The sequence below is a fragment of the Dendrobates tinctorius genome, unplaced genomic scaffold (assembly GCF_039654945.1).
Source record: "Dendrobates tinctorius isolate UK_male_01 unplaced genomic scaffold, ASM3965494v1 ptg000163l, whole genome shotgun sequence".
Taxonomy (NCBI): Eukaryota; Metazoa; Chordata; class Amphibia; order Anura; family Dendrobatidae; genus Dendrobates; species Dendrobates tinctorius.
This window is the reverse complement of record NW_027361830.1, coordinates 14,798,923-14,825,155: the sequence shown is the minus strand read 5'-3', so window position 1 is coordinate 14,825,155 and position 26,233 is coordinate 14,798,923. Positions and strand designations below refer to the sequence as shown.

General features: G+C 43.3%; 1 protein-coding gene across 2 annotated transcripts in view; it reads right to left on the bottom strand.

The window, feature by feature from the left end:
* Positions 1-2,736: 2,736 nt before the first annotated feature.
* The window catches only part of LOC141052892 (uncharacterized), a 123,847-nt gene continuing 100,350 nt past the window's right edge, over positions 2,737-26,233 (bottom strand). For both annotated transcript variants that reach the window (XM_073550212.1, XM_073550213.1), the window contains one exon: positions 2,737-3,429. The gene's annotated coding sequence lies outside the window, so the exon portion shown is untranslated. The remainder of the gene's footprint in view (positions 3,430-26,233) is intronic.

Here is a 26,233-nt window from a genome sequence, read left to right as displayed (position 1 = left end):
CGACTTCCAGTCTTCAACGTGTGACCAATTATTGTACTTGGTGGTCTTGTCGAGATAGGCAGCACTTAAAGTATCTGGCTAAGGCCCAAATTATTCCTTTTTTTTTTAAATGGAAAACTAATTGTATCTTATCTTTATACTGGATAATAAACATTATTCATCAACATTAATTCATTTTAGATAAGTATTAAGCAACTTAAAATTGTCAAACTTCTGCTATCTAATTATTGTCCAGTCTATAAGAAATACCCAGAGCACAGGCCTGTAGCATAGACAGGCTCCGACGTACCTAAGCATACTGTTAGCTGTATATTATGTGAACTAAGATCATTAGAAAAGCCAGCGTCAAGGTCGGCTGCTTTAGTTGATATTCTCATTGTAAAGTCTCACTGGGGCACATGTTTATATTTTATATGATCAGTTCATGCTAATGCTTTCCTTCCATTAGAGGTTGAGAACTGGTCAGGGCCATCTCCGAACTGCCTGGATATTTGTATATCCGCTAGGCAAGCTGTCCAGTGAAAAATTGAACTTTTCTTTTTCTCAAATTAGCACTTTTAAATAGGCCTTAAGTCTATTTCACAACATTTTATGCATTGGTGTAAAGATGTCAGGCTTCATTACTCTGGCGAGCAAACTATGCAGGAACGAGAAAAAAACTAGGCGCTGGATATGTATGGAAATTCTCCTATGAATATGAAATAGGTGAATTTTCCCATTTTACTGCTGATGAATATTTCATGACTTCAAAAAAGAAGTAGCTAATAGTTGCCCAAAAATTGCTCTGAGACATTTTCTCTATCTCCATATGTGTATCGGATTCTCCATGAACATCTGTTGTAAAGCGCCGGACCGCCTGTGAGGTCAACGTTAGCAAAGATTCCTTTATTGTGCCATTATTATACGATTTCTAAGTGTATTGCTTGCAACCGTAGATTAAAATATAATAATTCTATTATACTGTGCATAACAAAAACCTACACATTTAAATGGCTGGTAAAATGACATAGTCACTACAGATGTTCCAGTTCTTACAACAGAATTAATTCCAGGGATGTACGTAGTCTATTGACTAGCCATGAGCCAAGTTTTCTGTATCTGAGGATACGACGCCGGTATGTGTGAAAGCAAACACCGATAGCTGGGAGGAAGTCATAGAAAAACGATACCCAAGAGCTCTAAAAAAATTCTACATTTCCAATTCTACATGCCATAAAGTGCTTAAAAATGACAAATGTTCCTATCTCTGGCATAGAGAGGCAGAGGTGGCATTTACCGCTTGAATCGGCAACCATCATAATTGTCTTCTACACATCATGTAATGTTTGTGGCCTCTGATATTCATTGTGCACAGACAGTGGCGCTAATAGTGTGCTATTATCCCATCCCCTGAGCAAACTTTTGACATCCCCTTACACCATACATTCCACCAGAGCACGGCTGCCATACTTTTACATATTACCCCCCCTATCCAAATGGAGCCCTATTAACATACATTAAAACAATGCCCAACTGGCATACATTATTAAAATACTTCTCAATCCTCAGTCAAGGCAGTTCCCCCAAGATGCACACACAAAATATACAAGTAGACCAATATAAGTCATTATTTTGTCCCTAGCGGGGCATGATGTGGAGACAATGTATACTGTTGGATGTATACTGGGATTGGAGAAGCAGGAAGCTCATCTGCATATTTCCGGTGCATTCTGGGAAGAGAAGAGTCGCCTTAAGCTGATCGATCTCTGGGACTTGCCGGGTCTCGCTGTTGAGGACATTGCAAAACCACCCATCATAGACTGCATCAGCAATAGCAATATGGAAGAGAAGAAAATCCACATGGTCACCTGCAACACATGCTACATGTTTACGGATCTTCCGGCCCAAAAACTCAACTTTACCTGTCAGAAGTGCAAACTTGTTGCCCTCTTAGAGGAAAAGGTGCAGGGACTGGAAGAAAAAATTGCAACATTGAAGGTAATTAAAGAACATGAGGACTTCTTGGATGAAGCATAAGCAACCATTCAGTATACAGAAAGTGAGAAAAGCTTCAGAGCACAAACAGAGGCTGAAAAGTGGAGCCATGTGACAAAAAGAAGCAAACAGATCAAGTGGTCATCACCACCCACAAAGCTTAGTAACCAATATGCTGGAGAACGAAAATGGCACAGCTCAGGATGATACCGTATCTACAAGAGAAGACACACTATCAACAAAAGAAGTTACTCTGTCAACAAAATCGGAAACAAATGACACTCAAAAACACTCACGAGCAACAAGCAGTGCGTCCGGAAAGAAGAGTGGTAGTTATGGGCGACTCACTACTAAGAGGCACGGAGGCAACTATCTGCAGGCCGGACATAACCGCACGAGAAGTATGCTGCCTCCCAGGAGCAAAAATCAAGGATGTGGCCAACAGGATACCAACTATTCTCAAATCCAAGGACGACTACCCTTTCCTACTGATACATGTAGGCACAAACGACACGGCAAGAAATGACCTACCAACTATCTGCGAAGACTTTGAAATTCTGGGGAAGAAAATAAAGGAACGGAACGTACAGGTTGTTTTCTCATCAATCCTCCCAGTCGATGGTCATGGCATCAGAAGATGGAATAGGATACTGTCGAGGTAGCTATTTTGGGAGGGCTAAATTAACCCTTCACGGTTGATCCAGTGATTTCCAAATTATTCCAGTGTTGCTAGCAACTCAAATGACCACATGGAGACTGGGGTCTCTGTACGGGAGGATCGAGGCAGATCACTAAGCCCCTTTATTTTAGTCACATCTTTTATAATCTTTTGCTTAATTATGCAAGGTTCTCAAGTACCAATAGCATCATTTCACTTTATAAGCCAATAATATTGCAAGAAAACCAGAAACTACATATATGTCCGTACCTAGATAGCGTAGAAAGTAGTATAATGGCATATTCAGAGCAATGCACCCCCCCGAGCCCCTTATCTTTGTACTTGATGAGAACAGTCTGGTTTCATGACAGCCCATGCCAATTATAAAAATTTATCTTACAACAACAAAAACGGAGAAATGAAACCTTACAGAGAATGGATAAAACGAAACTTAAACTCTGATTTTAGTATTAACCCTTCACATTCCCCCTAGATAAATTTTTTTTAACACATATGCAGCATCAGAGGTGCTATCCCAAGCTAACAGCTTGAGGGGTACTGGTCTTCACATGACTGATGCCGTGTTACCAGTCATGGCTGTCGCGGCGCACCCGTCCCCCCTGTATACTGCAGTTCACAAATAACAATTTTTGATGATGGTGGTTGGGGAACTTTTGTAGGTAGCCATGTGCTTGGCTTCAACATCTTCATCAAGTAGCCTTTTGAGATCGGTGCAGAGAAGAGCAGGGGCAACGACACCTTTGGTATCATCATTAGCTGTCTTAGTGCAGAATTTCCTAATACATACAGAAATACACCAAAGAACAAGTTTTAGTATGACATATACAACAAGGATACAGGCAGCAATGTGTAACAAGCTCTGTAAGATCCCAGCTATCCAGCCCCCAATACTCTTAAACCAATTGGCTGGATTGAGAAAGGAGAAGGTGTCTGACCACCAACTGTCCTTATTACAATCATTGTCTTTATCATATTGATCTCTGAGTCTTTGAATATCTTCTAACTTTAACTTTTAACTTCTACCAATAATAATATGGAAAATGGGAAAAAACAGAACATTATGTCCCTTCATTTGCTATTGGCTTGTTGGGTGATGAGGAGAACTTGATAGGGACCGTCATACAAGGGTTCTATCTGTGCTTTCTGACATGCCTCTTCAAGACTACCAAATCACCAGGCTTCAGGTTGTGACAGGTGCCAGTTTCTGCTGAATCTGGAAAAGAAAAGAAAACTAGAGCATGGGTGTTAGCAAGATTTTTACTAAGCTGAATAACACATTGAACAGCACGGTCAGTTTCTTCTGATAACTGCTGGGGCTGGAAATTTACAACTGGGGGCCTAGCACCAAACAATATCTCATATGGGGACAGGCCATGTTTTACAATAGGGGTAGTACGGATATGGTATAGTACAGTGGGTAGGAGCTCTGGCCATGGAGCCGTAGTCTCCTGCATCATTTTTGGTCAATTGTCCCCTCAGCGTGCCATTCAGCCTCTCAACTTCACCACTGGATTGTGGGTGGTATGGAGTATGGAGGGCTACAGTGGATCCAAGCATTGTCAGAACTTCTTAGTACACATGAGAAGAAAAGGCCGGACCTTGGTCACTTTCAACCACTTCTGGAACCCCATATCTGCATATAACTTCCATCACCAGTTTCTTCGCTGTAGTTTTTGCAGTAATGTTGGTAACAGGGAATGCTTCCAACTGGAGAACCGGGGCCCAGTAGAATTTTTGCACCAGTGCGAGGGCCTGATTCTTTCTTTGATATATAGGTCCATGTGCCCATATGGCAATAGCAGGGTACATCCGCTTAGGGAGACACACGAGTTGGTCCTTTTTCCAGAGACCATTATCCATACGTGCCCCATCAGTCTTCCATTGCTTCATCTCTTCCTTTGGAGACATTCTCTGCATCGTCATTAAGCGTTCTCGCGGGGTCCAACAGAAAACTTCAGTCTGTTGTAGATCATCAGGTTCTTGTAGGGTCAATGCTTCTTGTAACTGTTTACGCTGAGAGCGTGTGGTCACCATAGCTGGTATGGTTGGTTCAACGGGTAAGAGAGCGGCGGCTTTTGCTTGCATATCCGCAAATGTGTTGCCAACAGTCTGTGGACTGTTCCTAGGACCGTGCGCCTTAACTTTGATAATAGCCACCTGAGTAGGTAATTTGATCGAGTCCATGAGGGTTTTAACAGGTTCAGCATTTTTCACTGGGGTTCCGGCAGTAGTAATAAACCCTCGATTGGCCCATAGAGCCCCAAAATCGTGAGCAATACCAAATGCATACCGTGAGTCCATGTATATATTAGCCAGTCTGTTCTTGGCCAAAGTACATGCAGTAGACAGAGCCTGGAGTTCTGCTTCTTGTGCTGACTGTGATGGCGGGAATACAGCTGCGTGCACTACAGTGTCCTCTGTGGTAACAGCGTATCCCGGGTGGAATCTACCAAACTCGTCAGCATATCTTGGACCATCCGTGTATAACACCAGATCGGGATTTGGGAGTGGATTCTCACTGACATTTGGTGGAGTAGCTGTTTCTTCTGTCAGAAGTTGGGAACAATCATGTTGGAGGTAATCCTCATCACTGCCATCTTCCCTTATAGTTCATTATACATCTTTCAAGGCATTGTAAAGGGGTTACATTATGCGGGATGCATCCGGTATCCACTGACAACAATAAGTGCATAAGAAAACGCTGGAGTTCAGATTCATCTTTCGGGAAAGGAAGGGAGCTGACAGCTATTATTCTTCTGCGAGGTGTCTTAACACCCTGAAGGAGACAGTGACCCAAGAATATCACTTGACCAAGGCAGAACTGAAGTCCCGAGGCCGAAACCCGACAGTTCAGTGCTGCCAGATGCTTTAAGGAGGCTAACAGTGGCAGCAATGGCAAAAGACACCTGCTCATATTTTTTTTGCAAACTGGTTGGGACTGTTTTGGGCCCCTTGTGACATAACTGTCCATATTAACTGTCGTTCCTGCTAAGTGAATGCAAATAGAAACTGGCAGTCTGGGTGTAACGGAATGCTAAAGAAGGCATTGGCAAGATCAATAACTGTAAACCAAGCAGCATCCTGGGGTATTTGGGACAAAAGAGTATGTGGATTAGGCCCCAGGTTTGAGAAACACTTTTACTGGTTCTACAGGCATTTTCCCTATATCATTTAGCCCTTTTTACCAGAATTTAGATGGTATCTCTGAGAGGTATGGGGTGAGTCATTGATCCTCAAGCAATATTGGGGGTGGATCTGAGCCTATCAGGGCCATCATAACTGTAGGAAGGGCATGCAAAATACAAATTTCCTCACTGTCTTCATCTACATAGGGATTTTATAACAAAAAAAAAACCATCTGACCATCATCTTGGAATTGTATTCCGGAGCGGAACTGTGATAATTAATCTACCCCTAGTAAATTTACAGGACATGTGGGAGAGATCACGAACTGAGCAGTAACGAGAATTAGCAGGGAGGGGCTGAGGAGCAAGATTCTGAAGGGCACACTGTGTGCTCGCAGCTGCGGTGGGGGCTAGAGGCTGCTGTTTGCTCTTTTTTTTTTCTCTCTCTCCTGAACAGAGAAGGTTAAAGTCTGAAAACTTTTTTTACTTTCAATGCATCATCCGGGGTGGAATTCTCAACGTCAAGTCTAACTGAAATTATTGCCTCTTGCAATTCGGGTCTGAGGCCGGACATGAAAGCTGCCACAAAAAGATGTGTATGGGCTTCATTATACAGTGAGAATCCCAGATCTCTAAATACTACCATGAGACGCCCATAGAACTTCTCGGCGTTCTCCCCCTTGGCCTGTGTAACATCTGTGAGAGAGGTAACTTGGTCCGCTAATTTATCTTGTGCCCAAACCTTCAAAGCATTGCAGAAATCAACACCACTTTCATAGGTTTCCCCATCCAGATTCATATTATATATTATGCCACCCTCAATAACTGGAAATTACCCCTCCCCAACTTTTACTCGAAGTATGTGTAATAGATCTCTTCGGGAAGTGGAATAAATGTCTCGATTTGATGCCATTTGCCTGTAGAAAGCCATGGGGGAAGTCTCTGGATCGGGTAATTGATTGTGAACAGTGTCTATTTGTGATGGAGTGAAGGGAGTATACTCATAACCACTAGCAATATTAGACATAGCGGGGACTGAGGCTAGCGGCGGATGATAATAGGTAACGTCAGAGTTTAACAAAGGAAAGGTGGGGGTGGGGGCTGCATCTCCCGATCTCCTTGTGCCACAATTATAACAGACCTCTCTCCACTGAGGATTAGTAACTCCACATACAGCACAGATCCACCCGGCAGGATCATAGGGTGGGGGCATACTGAGTTTCGGTAGTCCAGGATACATCGGTGCCTTAGGGTTAAGGTAATTCCTGGGGAGGGACCTTATCATCTAGCAGGGAAACTTCTTGTTTCAAATCATCACTTTTAACTATTCGTCTGCCTGACACATTCTCTCATTAATCTCAGTTCCTTCTTTAATCAATCACATTGCCAAACCACAGTCACCACAAAACATCCGTCCCTTTCATAATAGACAATTTTCCTTTTTTCCACATAGCAATAAAAACAATCAGAATTCACTTGCTGTTCAATTTCCACATAACCTTCATTATACAATTCATGTGCCAAGCCACGGAATTCCTCAGCGCCTTTAAGTAATCCATCATCAGTCAACCTTTTAACTCCTTCATCCCATAGCGTAGGCTGCAACCTCCCGCCCTTAGGAAATCCCAGAATCAAAAATATTTTTCCTGCATTCCTGACAGATTTCTTTCCTCGTCTTTGAATCATAAGACTAACAGTATCTGATCCTTCACACAATTCCAAACTTTCCTTTTTCTTCCACAGAAACATAATTCTCTCCTTTAGAGCTAAATATCCTTGACAAATTGTGCACAATACTGGAGCAGCCGTCTCCGTTTGTTCCACAGGGTCAACCCCCTCTGGGAAGCCCAAAATTTGCGGTACTCAGTGAAAGGAGGAGGGCGTCTCAGACTATCCCTCTGGACACCTCTGGTTATATATATCTATATATACCTGAGTTACGTATCCTACCCATCTTCGATCACATGACCACGCCCAATTACTAATAATGATCGGGAATTCAGGATATTTTGACTATAAAGAGAGTCACAATCACTGGTCAATCCGGGGTGTCCGTCCCTTATGAGGTACGGTTCAAGCACTGGGCCCCCAACGTGACTACACCTCTATATGATTCCACCCATGAATCACCCCACCAGGGGACAAACCTCAGATCCTCTTTGCAGCAACAAGCACAGGAAAACCACACCAACGGTCAGTCTGAACAGTATAACTGCCAACTTACCGTGGTTGTGGGGGGTGATCAGTCCCAATTTTCCAGCACCCGTGTCCGCTCCGAGGGTCCTTTGTCTTGTTGTCCTCTGGGGCAGAGGCGTCCCTATTCAGGGGCCCCACGTTGCGCGCCACTGTCGAGGTAGCTATTTTGGGAGGGCTAAATTAACCCTTCACGGTTGATCCAGTGATTTCCAAATTATTCCAGTGTTGCTAGCAACTCAAATGACCACACGGAGACTTGGGTCTCTGTACGGGAGGATCGAGGCAGATCACTAAGCCCCTTTATTTTAGTCACATCTTTTATAATCTTTTGCTTAATTATGCAAGGTTCTCAAGTACCAATAGCATCATTTCACTTTATAAGCCAATAATATTGCAAGAAAACCGGAAACTACATATATGTCCGTACCTAGATAGCGTAGAAAGTAGTATAATGGCATATTCAGAGCAATGCACCCCCCCCCCGAGCCCCTTATCTTTGTACTTGATGAGAACAGACTGGTTTCATGACAGCCCATGCCAATTATAAAAATTTATCTTACAACAACAAAAACGGAGAAACGAAACCTTACAGAGACTGGATAAAACGAAACTTAAACTCTGATTTTAGTATTAACCCATCACAATACTAGAGGTGAACAACTGGCTACGAAGGTGGTGCAGGCAGCAAGGATTTGGATTCTTGGACCATGGCGTGAATTACCTCTATGATGGACTTCTCGCAAGAGATGGGATACACCTCACAAAACCTGGGAAACACACATTCGCCAGAAGACTTGCCACACTCATCAGGAGGGCTTTAAACTAGAAGAAGAGGGGATGGGAGGAAAAACTGCAGACAAAAACATGCAGCAGATGGACAAAATAATCAAGGATACTAGATGTGGTAAAAGGACCCAAGACAGGGTACTCAGAAGGAAGCTAAGAAAAAGGAAGCAAAACTTCTTTCCTGCATGCTGACCAACGCAAGAAGCCTGACCAATAAGATTGCAGATCAGGAGTTGGTAATGTATGAGGAAAAATACGACATAGTAGGAATAACTGAGACATGGTTAGACGACAGCTATGACTGGGCGGCTAACTTGCAAGGATATGATTTGTTTAGGAGGGATCGTAAAAAAAGGAAAGGGGGTGGAGTATGTCTATATATAAAGTCCACTTTAAAGCCCACACTAAGAGAAGATATACAAGAGGGAAATGAAGAGGTGGAGTCTCTTTGGGTGGAGATACAAGGAGGGAAAAGTAATAAAATCCTCATAGGGGTTTGTTATAAGCCACCAAATATAACAGAAACCACTGAAAATGTATTATTGAAACAAATAGACAAAGAAGCAAATCACAATGAGGTGATTATTATGGGGGACTTCAACAACCCCAACATAGACTAGGAAACTGAAACCTGCGTATCTCAGAAAGGAAACCAATTTCTGTCAGTGACCAAGGATAATTATCTGTCACAACTTGTGCAGGGCCCAACTAGAGGTACAGCCCTTCTGGACTTAATTTTAAGCAACAGGCCAGATAGAATAACAGAAGTACGAGTCGATGGGCACCTAGGGAACAGTGACCACAATATAATACAATTCCACTTGTCCTTCAGTAAGGTGCCCTGGAAGGGGGTTACAAAAATGCTGAATTTCAGGAAAGCAAATTTGATCAGCTTATAGAGGACCTTCGCCGAATTGATTGGGACAATGTCCTCAAAAATAGGCGCACAGAAAATAAATGGGAAATATTTAAATCAGTTTTACACACCCACTGCGAGCTAGCCATACCGTACAGAAATAAAAGGGCTAGGAACAGGAGAACACCAATGTGGCTAAATAAGGATGTAAAAGGGGCAATAAATAACAAGAACAAGGCATTTAGGAAGCTAAAACAAGAAGGCAATGAAGAAGCATTAAAAAGTTATAGAGAAAAAAATAAAATGTGTAAAAAACAAATACATTTAGCAAACGTGGAAACTGAGAGACTCATTGCTAAGGAAAGTAAAACAAACCCCAAACTATTCTTTAATTATATAAACAGTAAAAAGATTAAAATTGATGGTGTCGGCCCTTTAAAGAACAATGAGGGTGAAATCATAGAGAGCGATGTGGGAAAAGCAAATGTTTTAAATACTTTTTTCTCAACAGTGTTCACACAGGAAAACGATTTGCCAGGGGAAATGCAGAGTGATAATGTAAACTCCCCATTAAGTATTACCTGCCTAACCCAGGAAGAAGTGCAGAACCGCCTTAGTAAGATTAAAATTGACAAATCACCAGGCCCTGATGGCATTCACCCTCAGGTATTAAGGGAGTTAAGTAATGTGATAGACAGGCCTCTATTCCTTATATTTAAAGACTCTATAGAAACAGGGTCTGTTCCTTTTGATTGGCGGAAAGCAAATGTGGTAACAATATTCAAAAAGGGGTGTAAAAGGGAACCTGGAAACTATAGGCCGGTAAGCTTAACATCTGTTGTGAGTAACATTTTTGAAGGGTTTCTAAGGGATACTATTATGGAATATCTCAATGTTAATAAATGTTTAACTCCATATCAACATGGATTTATGATGGATCGCTCCTGTCAAACTAACCTGATCAGCTTCTATGAGGATGTAAGCACCTCAAATGGACCAAGGAGAATCATTGGATGTCATTTATCTCGACTTCTCTAAAGCATTTGACACTGTCACATATAAAAGATTGGTAAGTAAGATGAGAAAGCTTGGGCTAGGGGAAAATGTGTGTAGATGGGTAGGTAGCTGGCTTAGTGATAGGATAGAAAAAGAGTGGTTATTAATGGCGCATACTCAGATTGGGCCAGGGTTACTAGTGGGGTACCACAGGGTTCTGTATTGGGCCCCATACTATTTAATATATTTATTAATGATCTAGTGGATGGCTTACACAGTAAAATATCAGTATTTGCAGATGATACAAAACTATGTAAGGTAGTTAACACAAAGGAGGACAGTTTGCAACTACAGACAGATTTGAGTAAATTGGAGAATTGGGCTGAAAAATGGCAAATGAGGTTTGACACAGATAAGTGTAAGGTTATGCACATGGGAAGGAGAAACAGATGCTATAATTACTTACTAAATGGGAAACTGCTGGGGAAATCAGACATGGAAAAAGACTTAGGCATCTTAGTCAATAAGAAGCTAAATTGGAGTGCCCAGTGTCAGGCAGCTGCCACCAAAGCAAATAGGGTCATGGGATGCATTAGAAGAGGTCTGGGGACACAAGATGAAAATATAATTCTCCCTCTGTACAAATCACTCGTCAGACCACACTTGGAGTATTGTGAGCTATTTTGGACGCCGGTGCTCAAGAAAGACATTACTGAACTTGAAAGGGTTCAAAGGCGGGCTACTAAAATGATAAATGGGGTTGGTTCACTACAATACCCAGAAAGGTTATCAAAATTAGGTCTATTTACTCTAGAAAAGAGAAGACTTAGGGGAGACTTAATATATATGTACAAGTATATCAGAGGGCAATACAGAGATCTCTCCAATGAACTGTTTGTACCAAGGACTGTGACAAGAACAAGGGGGCATTCTCTTCGTTTGGAGGAAAGACAGTTTCTGCACCAGCATAGAAGAGGGTTCTTCATGGTAAGAGCAGTGAGGCTCTGGAATTCTCATCCTGAGGAAGTGGTGATGGCCAACTCACTGAATGAATTTAAGAAAGGAATGGATGCTTTTCTTGTGAGTAACAGTATAGAAGGTTACGAATAACATAATATTATAGGTAGATGGTTGACCCAGCTTAGTGGAAGGAATTTTTTTCCCTATGGAGAAAATTGGCTTCTACTCTGTGGGTTTTTTGCCTTCCCCAGGATCAACAATGCAGAACAGCTGCACTAAAAATAGGCTGAACTAGATGGACATAAGGTCTTCCTTCAGCCTTCAAAACTATGTTACTATGTTACTCTGTTGTCTGGTAAAAATTATGAAGACGTGCTGTGAGGCAGCAGTGGGTAGGCAGGCTCCACTATTTTAATGGAATTTAGTCACCAGGTTTTTTCTACTCCATCTAAAAGCAGCATAATGTAGAGGCAGAGATCCTGATTCCAGGCATGTATTACTTACTTTTAGAGATGAGTGAATACATTTGAATTATGCTCAATTTTTTGTTATACTCTTCTACGCGCATTCATCAAAATGGCGACTGCTAGCCGCCATTTACCGGAGCCAAGATGCACCATCCAAATCTAGTTATCCTCACCTCATCACTGACTTATTTGGCCATTCTCTGCTAACCTCCAGCCATCTGGTCTTCACCACATCTTCGGATCTTCCACACCTTCCCGGAATCCCCAAGAGTCATAGTAGGGTTCTCTGCAAGCACACTGGATGTCACAGTGTAGGTTGTGATGTCATGGCGTGCTGTGCACAAAGAAACCTCCCGGGCCCCAAACACCGGATTTCCAGGTATAGTGTGGGCGATACAAAGTTTCCATTACAGATCTAAAGATGTGACAAGGATCGAACACGTGGCAGTGAGCAGCCCAGTAAGTGACACATCACTGGAATCAGGATGTCTGCCCCTACTTGATGCTGCTCTCTAACCTGGTAGCAAAAACCTGGTAGCAGATTATCTTTAAGCACCCCTTACAAACTGATCGCAGTCACAATGCAACTCTGACTGTTCATACTACCTCAGACAGATGTTTGGATCAGGTTGTGGTTACATAGAAGTGTATCGTGTTTAAGCAGTATAAAGCTAATTCTCTGTGATTATCCATTGGTGTATCTATGTACACATGTGGCAGAATTATTACTGAAATTTGTGTAACTGTCCAATATACTTAGTTAATAGAGCCAACCAAAAGTTTCCACTCATGCTGCAGAAATAGCGCCATTAAAATGTATATTTGGTGTTCGTTTTTCATTTGCAAAAATGTCTGCAAAATATCTGTCACATGTGAAGATTCCTTTAAACAAAAATATGTCATTATAATAAAAAAAAAGAAATTAAAGTATTTTTCCCTTTCAATTAAATGTTTCCTCTTGTTACAGTCTGCTATAAAAAAAAGAAACTTTCTGTACTCAACTTTCCCAGGTCCACTGTTCCTGGTGTCTGGCATTGACATCACCTTGATGGCGTGGCAGCCAATCAGTGAGTTCATCAGCTTTAGCGGGGTATTATCATGTAAACAGAATGCTCTGATCAGAGCTGCTGAGTTCAGATTGTCAGCTGTGCTGTAAACGTGACGTCAACACCAGGGCCACCATTAGGGCATTACTGCCCTTATTGGCATATGGGGCCCGGTGAGCAGAGAGGGCCAAGACTGGAGGACCCCAAGCCCACACGGTAATAGAAAAAAAGCCACCAGTAGGCTGGCAGGTGACTACAGCGCGTACGTCGCCGGCGTATGACATCTCTGTCATGCGCAGTCAACTCCGCGCTTCAAATGGATGGAGGAGACGATGACGTTGGTCCACGGCCAGGTAAGGAGAAAGGTAATTTTTTTTTAATTAAGACGGCAAGCTGCAATATGTACAAGGATTGAGCAGCATCATGGGACACATGGGGCAGGATGGAGACACATAGTTCAGAATCATGGGGGCAGAATGGAGAAACATGGGGAGGGATCATGGGGCAGCATGGAAACACATTGGGCAGGATCATGGGATACATGGGGCAAGATCATGCAACACATGAGGCAGAATCATAGGACATATGGGGCAGGATCATATGATACATGAGGTAGAATCATGAGACATATGAGGCAGGATGGGAGATCGTATGGGGTCAGAATGGGAGAACATATGAATGAAGCTAGGAATGAGACACAAGGGGCTAGAAATGAGACACAAGGGGGCCAGGATGAAGGATATTACTACTGTAGGGGCTAACTAAGGAATAGTTGTCATGATCCATTTTTGGATCTGGGGCAGATCTGGTTCTCAGATTATAATTTTTATCCTTTCAGGCCATCAGGGGTTAATGTCAGTTTTTCCCCCGCTGGCCTGCTGATGTAATTGCATTGCTGCTGGGTCAGCTGATGTGGGTGGTGACCACTCCCACATCCTTTAAAAGGTCACCTGATGTATCAGCTAACTGTCAGTGTTAGTTCATTCTACAGTGAGCAAGCTGCAGGAAGGAGCTCTCTGGGTGCAGTGGTGCTTTGCTGAGTTCACTTGTCATGTGTCTTACTCTGCTGTGCAGTGCTTTGCAGCAGAGGGAGCTAAGTGTTGCATTTTTTGTTTACCCTGTCCCTTTTGGTGACTGTCTGTCCTTACCTTTTGTTGTATTAGTGCAGCGGTGGGACCAGTGCTCTCAACTGCTAGTTCCCTACTTAGGGATAGGAGCAGGGCAAGTGAGGAATTAGGTATCCTACTCAGCGATGGGGTGAATGAACCCATATACGGACGCTAGTAATATCAGGGCACTTCCTCAGGTGAGTGCAGGAGGTATCCATAACCCCCTATCGACAGGGCCCACCGTTGTTAAAGTTTCCCTGGTGTTCCCTTGTATGTTGTGCCATCCGTTGACAGACCTTTTGTTGGGTCATGTCACACAGCTCCAGTCACATAGTGATAATATTATTACTGCATTGATATTTTGTATTTTTGAGGATACTGTTTTCAATGGGGGTGATGGTACTCTGCAGGGTGGCACTATGTCACCTTTATTTTTTAATCTGGTGTCATGTAGAAGTTGGGAAAAAAATAAGTAATGTGCTCTGTAAGTGATCATAGAATCATAGAATGGTAGAGTTGGAAGGGACCTCCTGGGCCATCTGGTCCAACCCCCTGCTCAAAGCAGGATTCGCTAAATCATCCCAGTCAGATGTCTGTCCAGCCTCTGTTTGAAGACTTCCATTGAAGGAGAACTCACCACTTCTCGTGGCAGCTTGTTCCACTCATTGATCACTCTAACTGTCAAAAAGTTTTTTCTAATATCTAATCTGTGTCTCCTCCCATTCAGTTTCATCCCATTGCTTCTAGTCTTTCCTTGTGCAAATGAGAATAAAGTTGATCCTTCTACAATGTGACAGCCCTTTAGATATTTGTAGACAGCTATTAAGTCTCCTCTCAGTCTTCTCTTTTGCAAACTAAACATTCCCAAATCCTGCAACCTTTCCTCATAAGACAGGGTTTGCAGACCGGTCACCATTCTGGTCGCTCTTTTCTGAACTTGCTCCAGTTTGTTGATGTCTTTTTTAAAATGTGGTGCCCAAAACTGGACACAATATTCCAGATGAGGTCTGACCAAAGAGGAGTAGAGGGAAATAATGACTTCACGTGATCTAGACTGTATGCTTCTGTTAATACATCCTAGAATTGCATTTGCCTTTTTTACTGCTGCATCACACTGTTGACTCATATTCAGTCTGTGATCTATTAGTATACCCAAGTCTTTTTCACATGTGCTGTCACTTAGCCCTATTCCTCCCATTCTATATATGCTTTTTTCATTTTTATTGCCCAGATGTAGTACTTTGCATTTCTCCCTGTTAAAAACCATTCTGTTAGTTGCTGCCCACTTCTCCAGTTTATTTATATCTTTTTGAATCCTCTCTCTCTCTTCTCTAGTATTAGCTATCCTTCCTAGCTTTGTGTCATCAGAAAATTTAATCAGTTTACCCTCAATTCCTTCATCTAAATCGTTGATAAAGATGTTGAACAATACAGGGCCCAGGACAGAGCCCTGTGGTACCCCACTTGAGACATTCTTCCAACTGGATGTGCAGCCATTTACGACCACTCTTTGGGTCCGATCACTAAGCCAGTTATGAATCCACCTAACAGTTGCCTTGTCCATTCCATACTTAGTCATTTTTTCAATAAGGATTGTATGAGAGACTTTGTCAAATGCTTTGCTGAAGTCAAGATATACTATATCTACAGCATTTCCTTGATCCACCCAATCAGTGATACCGTCATAGAAGGAAATTAAGTTAGTCTGACATGACTTATTAGCTACAAACCCATGCTGACTCTGTTTAATCACTTCATTCTTATCCAGGCATTGACATACATGTTGTTTAATAATTTGTTCAAAGATCTTTCCTGGTATAGAAGTCAGACTCACCGGCCTATAGTTGCCTGGGTCCACCTTCTTCCCCTTTTTGAAGATAGGAACAACATTTGCTCTTCTCCAGTCTTCTGGCACTTCTCCTGTTCTCCAAGAATTTTCAAAGATTATGGAGAGGGGTTCAAAAATTTCTTCTGCTATCTCCTTCAGTACTCTGGGGTGTAATTCATCTGGACCTGGAGACTTGAATTCATTTAGGTTAGCTAAGTGTTTCCTCACTATCTTTCTGTTTATAGATATCCTGGATTCTTCTACTCCCTTAATAGGACAGTGAATAACAGTTGATGTTACATTTCCTTTCTGAGAGAAAACAGATGCAAAATAGGAATTTAAAAGTTCAGCCTTCTCAACATCCTGTCTTACCATTTCATCATTTTCATCCTGTAAAAATCCTATAGCATCTTTGACTTTTCTTTTACTTTTGACATATCCCCAAAATCCTTTATTATTGCTTTTGACATCTCTTGCAAGCCTCAATTCATTTTCAGCTTTAGCTAATCTGATTTGTGCCCTGCAGGTTCTACAGACAGCATTATATTCTTCTTTAGATATGCCTCCCTCTTTCCATTTTATAAACATTTTTTTCTTCCTTTTTACCATGTGCTTAAGTTCTGTGTTCATCCATCCTGGTTTCCTTAAATGCTTCCTATTCTTCCCTCTTTTCGGAATTGTTAACAACTGTGCTTTGAGAATTTCATTTTTCAAGATTTCCCATCCTTCCTGGACATTTTTGTCTTTAAGGATATCCAGCCATTGGATCCCTCCAATTCTCTTTCTGAATCCCTTAAAATCTGCCTTTCTGAAATCTAACCTTGACGTCTGAGTCTTCACAGGTCTTCCGCCTCTAGTTATCCAAAATTCTAAAATAGCATGGTCGCTACCTCCTAGGGTCCCAGCCACTTTTACCTCCTCAACCATTTCCTCCCTGTTTATAAGGATTAGATCCAAGGTAGCAGTTCCCCTTGTTTTCTCCCTTACCTTTTGGAAGATAAAGTTGTCAGCAAGAGAGGATAAGAATTTCCTTGACCTGTTAGTTTTGCCTGAGAGAGATTCCCAACAAATGTCTGGATAGTTGAAATCTCCCATGACAACTATGTCATATTTTTTGGAGAACTTGGCCATTTGATGCATAAAGAGTTCATCCATATCTTCAGCTTGCACAGGCGGCCTGTAGTAAATGCCTACAATGGTGTCCTTTCCATTGTTCTGTCCTTGTATTCTTACCCAAACAGTTTCCACAGAACTCCCAGTCTCTGAAGCTTCAATCTCTGTGCAGATATATGCGTTTCTAACATACAATGCGACACCCCCTCCTCGTTTATCAAGTCTGTTTCTTGCAAATAAGTTGTATCCTTCTAATCTTGTATTCCAATCATGTGTATTGTCCCACCAAGTTTCAATGATTCCAATGACATCATATTTCTTTTCCTGTGTTAGTAGTTCCAATTCTCCTTGTTTGTTGCCCATGCTTTGTGCATTAGTATAGAAACATTTTAGTTTGTGATTGGTTTCTTTTTCTCCAATATTTGTATTAATTAGATTCTTTCGTCTTTGTTCTTCCTTTCCACTTCTAATAGCAGAGTTCTCAATAGCATTTGTCAGGTGTATGGCTTTTTCTGGCCTTTTGCTTCCCTTCCCATGTTGTTCTAGTTTAAAGCTCTCCTAACAAGTGTAGCAAGGCGACTTCCAAATACATGCTTTCCAGTCTTCGTAAGGTGCACCCCATCTCTAGCAAGTAGTCCATCGTATAAGTAGTTCATTCCGTGATCCAGAAATCCAAATCGTTGCTGACGGCACCATCGTCGTAGCCAGTTGTTCACCTGCAGAATCTTATTCCACCTCCTTGTTCCATGGCCATCCACTGGGAGGATGGAAGAGAAGACCACCTGCGCTCCCAGTTCTTTCACTTTCTTGCCTAAGTCTTCAAAGTCTCTGCAGATGGTTTCCAGGTCGTTTCTTGCGGTGTCTTGATGCTCTAGATAACTGTGTTATTTTCTGCAGGGACGAGTTCTGGCTGGAAGAAGTGTTGGCGGTGTGTTCTGGATGATGAAGAAAGGCAAACATGAAGGACTTCAACTAGAGATGTCACTAGTGAGTCAGTGTATTACCTGTACACTTACACTATACACTATATACTTTATACAGAGCTCTTGTGTATAATGTCAACGATGATCCCTGTATTACCTGTACACTGACATTATTCGGTCACTATGTGGTGGTGATATATGGTCCGGCCATGGTGTGATGGTATTTCTCTTTTGTATGTGGTATTATTGATCATTTTAAAAATGTTAAAATAAATTAAAATATACCTAAAAAGAGTATTGGATATTTTAACAAATGTTTAATAGGTTAAAGTAGAGGAGGACTGGGCCAAATGAGTCTACCTTGTCTTGGTGACAGATTAAAAAATCTTTTGGCCAAAAACAAAAGCTGATGGCTACTTAAGTGATATGGTGATGGGAACTGGTAATGTGTGATTGGTGAGGATGTGGGGCAGAAGTGGAATTTTTTCAAGAGTTGGAAGTGGAACTGTGGAAGGTTTGAGGGGTGGAGGCGGGGTTGGGGTGAATCCTTGATGGAGTCTCAAGGGGGCCCGAAAAGTTTGCCAGTATGGGGCCCTGAAACTCCTGGTGGCAGCCCTGACCAGCACCGCAGAGTAGTCAGTGGACCTGGGAAAGCTTAACACAGCTCAGTTTGTTAGCTTTTTATAACACACACCAGCTAAGGAAAAAATGTAATTGAAATAGAACAACCCCTTTAATTCTGTTAGTCATTAGTTTAATTGACTGTACTATAGACACAGCCACATTGTGGATAATTAACCGAAATGGTAAATCTAAAAATTATAACACAATGAAATGTACAATTTAACTAATTCTCTGGTTTGTGTGCTCAGGATCACCTATTAGATTTTCTAGGTCTGCATGTGCATTAGCTCTTGAATTGTACTGGGGAACTGCTATATATCTCCTCTACATTTACCAGCGGCACTTGTTTCACTTCAATGCTGCAGACCATTCCCCTCTCTCTTGCGTGCTACTAGAAAGCCCCACCTTTTGATGAAGTTATCATCAAACTAAGCTAAGCATAGAATTCACCTTATTCCTCTGTGCATATTCTGGTCCTGCATAGTACCATCTCTCTACTTTATATTCTTACATCTAAACCAGTATAGCTATCTGTGTGGTTTTACATTATCTGTTTCTAGCAGAGCTCAACTATTCTGTAATCCTCCACCACACTGCTTATAGTTACTAGGCAGTACAGAGCTGTGTTTGTTGCTTGCTGCTGAGAGATTAGTTTTGTGAAACTGCAAAAGTTGCTCTAGTGATGCTTATTGCAGAAGATAAACCTCTGCCATATGCATCTACAAAGCTGAATTAATTTCAATCGCTGTATATAGCCGCATCCTGTCATATATCTCTCCTTTCAGCCCCTCTATACACAGCCCCATTCTGAAGTACATCTCTTCTTCAGATTCTCTATACAAAGCCCCATCCTGCAGTATATCAGCCCTCTCTATGTACAACCCCCATCCTGCAGTACATTTTTCTTCTTAGTTACTAGCACATATAGTCTGCTGCTTCCTTAGTGTGATCTCTGCACTATAGTAAAGGAGGTTCTGCTCCTGTACTGACATCAGCATCAGCATTCACAGTATAATACCTATTTTAGACAAGTCCTAGAACGGAGCTAGACAGGCATGAAGCCAGCTGAGGGAGTCTGCACTGCATATAATCGACCATGAGCACTGGGACTATGACAGTATGGTTCCAATGACAACTAGAGGTCAACTAGAGCTTGTGGGGCATCTTTAAGGGAGTGATATGTACAAAATGGGGCAGATTTACAGTAAACATGAGTTTTTCTGGCACAAATGAATAAATATATGTGTACATTATTATAAGACCAGATTGTGGTTTTGGGGACTAACTCTCTAAGTTCTGTGAATGCCAAATACCAGGATAAAAACTTTCATACAATGGTGTAAGATCTTTGCTAGAAATGAGTAAGAAATGAAGGAAACATTATTGAAATCAACGCGGCTTACTGTAGGAGCAAATAACTTTAGCTTTAAATGATTCATAATTACTGATATGTAATTAGTCCTGAAAAGACAAATAAAGTGAAAATGGCAGAAATTAAGTGCATTATGCTTAAAGTGTTTGACATTTTCCAGTATATTTACCAGGTGTCAACATGTAGGTCCATGACATATGGCACATTGATTTCACACATTATAAATGAATCCTGGTGTCATGTTTGTTACTAAGGTAGCGTCATGTTGCCAAGTGTCATAGAATGTGATTCCCCATAATGACTTTGCTGGCAGGCGGTGTCAGTGCGCTTCAGAGCACTTGTGGCATTAGGTTACTATGGCAGCACGGCACAGTACATGCCCCCAGGCAGCAAGGTAATCCGTCCAGGGCTCTGTTTGTGCCACTGTCACTTGGACATTTGATAGCTATACTAAAAGCCTGCTAGGTGCACCTAATAGCAGATGGGTGGGTGATAGACCGGTAAAGGCAGACGCATTTCACCGACATTGACTGAAAATGAAAATCACATGTTTTGGAAATAAAAACACAATATTTACAAATAAACAGTTTTCTAAATTGTTAGTTATGAAATTCGTGGGAAGGAAGAGCGGAGAAATGAGTGAAATGAAAAAAATAGAAAATGCAAAGTTATCAGCGATACCTGTTATTATTACTCAGAGAAAAACATTGCTCTGGAAATACTGAGAGGCTGAGGACAGACGTACGGCATAATGATGAAGACACTGATTTGTTTACACAAATTTACAAGTTCCTGAGCTACGTTCTGTATTTCACAGACGTTCCTGTGCTTATTAATACTATACAAGATTCTTTTCTGTTTTCTACATCTTTCAAAGGGGCACCTATCGGTGCTCACAGGCAGCCAGCCCCCATCCCTGTTCCAGCATGACTGTGCCCTGGTGGACAGCAAATGGTTAAAGGCATATGGATGAGTTTAGGGTGGAGGAACTTGGCTACACAGAGCGCATACCTCCACAGTCAACACCATTGAATAGGGATAGAGATTGGGAGTCAAACCCTCTTGTCCAACATCAATGTCTGATCTCACAAATCTTCTTCTGATTAAATGGGTGGAAATTCCCTCAGACACACTCCAAAATCTTGCAGAAATCCTTCTTAGACAAGAAGAAGCTGTTTTAGCTGCAAAGGGGAAACTAACTCATTATTAATGCCTGTGGATTTAGAATCATAAAAGATCCTGTAAGTTTTATGTGTCTGTGGCCAAATACTTTGGCCTATGTAGTGTATATAGTACTGACATAGAGTGTTTACAGCAAAGTACAGAGAATGCTCTTTTTGTTCCCTGACGCTCCTCATGGGGTGCACAATATTTTCTTTTTCAAGCATGCACATACAATACATTAAGTTCATACAAATCTATGGTAGTCGGGTTGCGACTAGAGTTGAGCGACTTTTGGTTTTTTAGGGTCAAGTTTCGTTTCGTGAAACCCGACTTTTCCAAAAGTCGGGTCGAGCAAGATCGGCCGATTATACGGAAAAGTCGGGGTCGTCCCGAAACACGAAACCCAATGTAAGTCAATGGGGAATAAAAGTCGGCAGTGAGAGGAGGACAGGAAACACACCTACAGTGCCCATTTGAATGCCAAAAGCATCAATTCTTCTTACTTAAGCTTGTCAACCTTAAATAACTTCATAATACAAGTTACGCACTGAAAAATGGTTATTTTGCTAAAGTTGTGGGGGGGTAGGGCTGGCTCCAGGTTTTCATGTGCCCTGGGCGAAAGAGCGCCCCTTTAACACATACCACAACTCATCATGCTCCGATACGGCAGAGAAATAGCGGTATAGTACAATGAAAAATACTTCACTTTTTACATCTCATGACGAGGCCCATCTATTTCTCCATACAGAATCATTGGTCCCATATAATGTTTGAAACAGTATATGATGAGCTCCACATAATGCTACAGTATATGTTGGTCCCCATGGATGAAGCTCCACTGTCTTATGGGCCCAAATAATGCTCCAAACATAATGGGCCCCATTTCTAATGCTCTAGTGTATAATGGGCCCTGTAAATGCTGCTCCAGTGTCTGATGTCCACCTTTGGAATGTTCCAGTGTATGGTGGGCCCCATCTATCATTCTCCAGAGTATAGTGCTCCCCAAAAATTGCTGTCCCAACATTGAAAACAATCAAATAAGTCTCCTCGCTAGGGAATCCCTGTACTAGTCTGGACTCCTCGTCGTCCCCATCTTCCATCTCACTGCACAGTATTTCAACCTTGCAAGTGCTGTGATCCTGAGCAAGCAGGGGGGGCCCACTCGTTGGCGACGGCACTGGCACAGGGCCCCTGATAGTACGGTGGTGTGTCTGATGGCGGGTGGGCCGAACCTGCACTTTCATCTGCAGCTTCCTCTTTGTCACCGTGTAAGATGGAACTGTATATGGGAAGGGTAACCTGAGTTTCATCAGGGTCAGATACAGGCCGTGTCGCATGCGAGGGGAATGTAGTGGTCTGGGTCAATGTACCAGCAGATTCATCGAGCAGTGGCTGGGCATCAGTGCACTTGTGTCGCCCCCAGGAGTACGGTCGCCACAGTGGCATTACCTTCCTCCTAGGGAGTGTGATGTCATTCTTGGGAGCAACGAAGGATCTCTCTAGCAGGTTAACTGATTGGGCGGCGTTATTCCCACGAGTCATGACCCTCCAAACAGCGTTCATGAAGGCAAAGTGAATGTTTTAGGTGGGCAGTATGGTTGCAAAGCTGAACCTTATAGGAATGTCCAGAAGGGCACCACCAGGAGTGGAGCCTACGGTTAAATTCGACTCCACCTGGGAAACCTCAACCATGCCAGCTACAGAACAGATGCACACATTGCAAGCTTAATTCCGTTAACGAACGAGACTCCGTCATGCCCCGCGGTCCGAGTCCGGCTTACTAGAGGGACACGTGAGGCTCTGGCACATGAGATTGGCCAATAACTGGTGTGTCATGCCCTTACATGTCCGTGGCTGCATGTGCGCTACACTGAAAAGGCCAGCGTTTGTCGCTTACAGGTGCAGATAACCCGCTGAACAACGTTAGTGATGGGGATCACTGATTATTACAATTATTACCCGCGAACGATGATTTCCCAGTAAGTGCAGGTCAACCGCAGTTCCGGAATTAGGCCTAACCATCATTCCTGAAAAAATGAAAAACTTACGTGTGCAAACCACAGGTGCTGCAGCTTGCTTAACAGCTCGCCAGCCGTTCTCACGCCCAGTATGGATTACACGTGATTGCACAAAGGTGAGAAAGGGTACCGTATCCCCGGATAACATGTATGGATAGCGTACACATTCAAAATATATGTCTATATACATCAGGAGGCAGGCTCAGATGGTGTTAGGCCCAGTATGGCTTGCACGTGATTGCACAAAGGTGAGAAAGGGTACCGTATCCCCGGATAACATGTATGGATAGCGTACACATTCAAAATATATGTCTATACATCAGGAGGCAGGCTCAGACGGTGTTAGGCCCAGTATGGCTTGCAGGTGATTGCACAAAGGTGAGAAAGGGTACCGTATCCCCGGATAACATGTATGGATAGCATACACATTCAAAATATATGTCTATATACATCAGGAGGCAGGCTAAGACGGTGTTAGGCCCAGTATGGCTTCCACGTGATTGCACAAAGGTGAGAAAGGGTACCGTATCCCCGGATAACATGTATGGATAGGGTACACATTCAAAATATATGTCTATATACATCAGGAGGCAGGCTCAGACGGTGTTAGGCCCAGTATGGCTTGCACGTGATTGCACAAAGGTGAGAAAGGGTACCGTATCCCCGGATAACATGTATGGATAGCGTACACATTCAAAATATATGTCTATACATCAGGAGGCAGGCTCAGATGGTGTTAGGCCCAGTATGGCTTGCACATGATTGCACAAAGGTGAGAAAGGGTACCGTATCCCCGGATAACATGTATGGATAGCGTACACATTCAAAATATATGTCTATACATCAGGAGGCAGGCTCAGACGGTGTTAGGCCCAGTATGGCTTGCACGTGAATGCACAAAGGAGAGAAAGGGTACCGTATCCCCGGATAACATGTATGGATAGCGTACACATTCAAAATATATGTCTATACATCAGGAGGTAGGCTCAGACGGTGTCAGGCCCAGTATGGATTTGACGGCCCAGACTACACAGCGGAGGAGCAGGGAGAGGTAAAGATTGCAAATGCTGGGGCCCTGCCCAAGCAAGGGGGGCCCACTCATGGGCGTCGGTATTGGCACTGGGCCCCTCAGTACGGCGGTGTGTCTGACGGCGGGTGTGCACCACCACCGTCAGAGACACTTGATTGCACTATGAGGGACCCTGTGCCAGTGCCCGCGCCCAAGAGTCGGCCTACCCACCTGTCCAGGGCAACGGCACTCGCACGGTGTCGTGCACTAGGTGGTGACCCCGGCCATGGGGGGGAGGCAGCACAGTTAGGGAGTTTTAGAAAGTGGCATATGTTGATGTTGGACATTCAGCTGATGCAAAAGGCGAAATAGGTCAAGTCCCAGGAAGAGGTGGACCAAAGCAAGCCATTTTTCTGTCACCCTATGCGTCATCAGGGGAAGGTGGGACAAAATCCTTGGAAACCCATGCATGGTTCATTTTAATGAAGGTTAGATCATCCACATTTTGGGTTGACAGACGGGTCCTTTTTTCTGTCAGGATTGATCCAGCTGCACTGAAGACTCTTTCCGATAGCACACTTGCAGCTGGGCAAGCGAGCTCCTGTAAGGCATATTGTGCAAATTCAGGCCAGGTGTCCAGTTTAGCGGCCCAATAGTCAAAGGGGAATGACCTGTGTGGGAGAACATCGATATGGGAGGAAAAGTAGTTTGTAACCATAGTTGACAACTGCTGTCTCCTGTCACTTTCCATCGATGCAGTATTACCAGTTGTGTGAGCGGTACTTGAAAAATCAGTCCACAGCATTGTCATGAAACCCCTGTCTCCAACGCCACTTCTGCTGTGTGCACCATGAACACCTCTGCCAAGCTGCCCCCGGCCCGTACAGCTCGTGTGAGAACCATCACCGCTGCTGTGTGCTGGGAATGCCTCAAGCAACCGATTTACCAGAGTTGCTTGTTTATTAGCCAATATTAGGTCAAGGTTCTCCTGTGGCATGATGTTTTGTAATTTGCCTTTATAGCGTGGATCCAGGATGCTGGCCAACCAGTAGTCATCATCGTTCATCATTTTGGCAATGCGGGGTCCCTTTTTAGGATCTGCAAGGCATAATCTGACAAGTGGGCCAATGTTCCCGGTGTCAATGATGCACTGCGAGTGCTGGGTGGAGGAGCACTTTCTGGCAAATCCACATCCCTCCAGTCACGCAAAAACCCTGTACCAGACCTTGCCACGCCAACATTTTCACTTGCCCCACGAGATGCATCCTCCTCCCCTAAGTAATCATCCCCATCATCATCCTCCTCCTCCTCTTCTTCCTCCACCTCGTCCAGGAGAGGTCCCTGAGCAGACAATGGCTGAATGTCATCAAGGATTCCCTCCTCCTCTTCCTCCTCATCAACATTGGCTGCAGACGCCTGCTCCTTAAGGTGCGTCAAAGTTTGCATGAGCAGACGCATAAGTGGGATGCTCATGCTTAGGATGGCGTCGTCTGCGCTTACCAGCCGTGTGCATTCCTCAAAACACTGAAGGACTTTACAGAGGTCTTTCAGCTTCGACCACTGCACACCTGTCAACTCCATGTCTGCTCTCAAAGTGCCTGGCCGTGTATCCTCCCACAAATGCATTATGGCCTGCCTCTGCTCGCACAGCCGCTCCACCATGTGCAGGGTGGAGTTCCACCTTGTTGCAATGTCCATAATGAGGCGGTGGTTGGGAAGGTTGAGCAATCGCTGCAGCTTCTGCATACGAACGGAGTGTACAGGCGACCGGCGGATGTGCGCGCACAGTCTTCGCACCTTCTGGAGCAGGGCTGTTAACTCCGGATAATTTTTGAGGAAGCACTGCACCACCAGGTTCAAGGTGTGAGCCAAGCAAGGTATGTGGCTGAGTTTTGAAAGGGCTATGGCTGCCACAAAATTACGGCCGTTATCACTAACTACCTTGCCTGCCTCAAGATGTACACTGCCCAGCCATGACTCAGTTTGTC